The sequence below is a fragment of the Triticum aestivum genome, chromosome 3A (genome assembly GCF_018294505.1).
Source record: "Triticum aestivum cultivar Chinese Spring chromosome 3A, IWGSC CS RefSeq v2.1, whole genome shotgun sequence".
NCBI lineage: Eukaryota > Viridiplantae > Streptophyta > Magnoliopsida > Poales > Poaceae > Triticum > Triticum aestivum.
Genome location: NC_057800.1, coordinates 1,999,208 through 2,001,638, shown reverse-complemented (window position 1 = coordinate 2,001,638; position 2,431 = coordinate 1,999,208).

Here is a 2,431-nt window from a genome sequence, read left to right as displayed (position 1 = left end):
TTATTTACTACCGTCGTTCTAAGTAAACAAGATGCATAAACATGATAAACATCACATGCAATCAAATAATGACATGATATGGCCATCATCACTTTGCTCCTCTTGATCTCCATCTTCGGGGCTCCATGATCATCATCGTCACCGGCATGACACCATGATCTCCATCATCGTGTCTTCATGAAGTTGTCTCGCCAACTATTACTTCTACTACTACAGCTAACGGTTAGCAATAAAGTAAAGTAATTACATGACGTTTATGTTGACACGTAGGTCATAAATAAATTAAGACAACTCCTATGGCTCCTGTCGGTTGTCATACTCATCGACATGCAAGTCGTGATTCCTATTACAAGAACATGATCATCTCATACATCACATATATCATTCATCACATCCTTTGGCCATATCACATCACATAGCATACCCTGCAAAAACAAGTTAGACGTCCTCTAATTGTTGTTTGCATGTTTTACGTGGCTGCTATGGCTTTCTAGCAAGAATGTTTCTTACCTATGCAAAGACCACAACGTGATATGCCAATTGCTATTTACCCTTCATAAGGACCCTTTTCATCGAATCCGATCCGACTAAAGTGGGAGAGACAGACACCCGCTAGCCACCTTATGCAACTAGTGCATGTCAGTCGGTGGAACCAGTCTCACGTAAGAGTACGTGTAAGGTCGGTCCGGGCCGCTTCATCCCACGATGCCGCCGAATCAAGATAAGACTAGTAAAGGCAAGCATATTGAACAAAATCAACGCCCACAACTACTTTGTGTTCTACTCGTGCATAGAAACTACGCATAGACCTAGCTCATGATGCCACTGTTGGGGAACGTAGCAATAATTCAAAATTTTCCTACGTGTCACCAAGATCAATCTATGGAGTCATCTAGCAACGAGGGAGGAGTGGATCTACATACCCTTGTAGATCGCGCGCGGAAGCGTTCAAGAGAACGGGGTTGATGGAGTCGTACTCGTCGTGATCCAAATCACCGATGATCCTAGCGCCGAACGGACGGCACCTCCCCGTTCAACACACGTACGGAGCAGCGACGTCTCCTCCTTCTTGATCCAGCAAGGGGGGAGGAGAGGTTGAGGAAGATGGCTCCAGCAGCAGCACGACGGCGTGGTGGTGATGGAGCTGCAGTACTCCGGCAGGGCTTCGCTAAGCTCTATGGAGGAGGAGGAGGTGTTGGAGAGGGAGAGGGAGGCACCAAGGCGTAGGTCGAGAGGCCCTCCTTCCCCCACTATATATAGGGAGGCCTAGGGGGGGCGCCGACCCTAGGAGATCCAATCTCCTAGGGGGGTCGGCGGCCAAGGGAGGAATCCCTCCTCCCCAAGGCACCTAGGAGGTGCCTTCCCCTCTTAGGACTCTTCCTTAGGGTTTCCCCCACCCTTAGGCGCATGGGCCCTAGAGGAAAGTGGCGCCCCAGCCCACTTTGGGCTGGATCCCTTCCCACTTCAGCCCATGGGGCCCTCCGGGATAGGTGGCCCCACCCGGTGGACTCCCGGGACCCTTCCGGTGGTCCCGGTACAATACCGGTGACCCCGAAACTTGTCCCGATGGCCGAAATAGCACTTCCTATATATAATTCTTTACCTCCGGACCATTCCGGAACTCCTCGTGACATCCGAGATCTCATCCGGGACTCCGAACAACTTTCGGGTTATTGCATATACATATCCCTACAACCCTAGCGTCACCGAACCTTAAGTGTGTAGACCCTACGGGTTCGGGAGACATGCAGACATGACCGAGACGACTCTCCGGTCAATAACCAACAGCGGGATCTGGATACCCATGTTGGCTCCCACATGTTCCACGATGATCTCATCGAATGAGCCACGATGTCAAGGACTTAATCAATCCCGTATACAATTCCCTTTGTCTATCGGTACGATACTTGCCCGAGATTCGATCGTCGGTATCCCGATACCTTGTTCAATCTTGTTACCAGCAAGTTTCTTTACTCGTTTCGTAACACATCATCCCGTGATCAACTCCTTGATCACATTGTGCACATTATGATGATGTCCTACCGAGTGGGCCCAGAGATACCTCTCCGTTTACACGGAGTGACAAATCCCAGTCTCGATTCGTGCCAACCCAACAGACACTTTTGGAGATACCTGTAGTGTACCTTTATAGCCACCCAGTTACGTTGTGACGTTTGGTACACCCAAAGCACTCCTACGGTATTCGGGAGTTGCACAATCTCATGGTCTAAGGAAATGATACTTGACATTAGAAAAGCTTTAGCATACGAACTACATGATCTTGTGCTAGGCTTAGGATTGGGTCTTGTCCATCACATCATTCTCCTAATGATGTGATCCCGTTATCAACGACATCCAATGTCCATGGTCAGGAAACCGTGACCATCTATTGATCAACGAGCTAGTCAACTAGAGGCTTACTAGAGACATG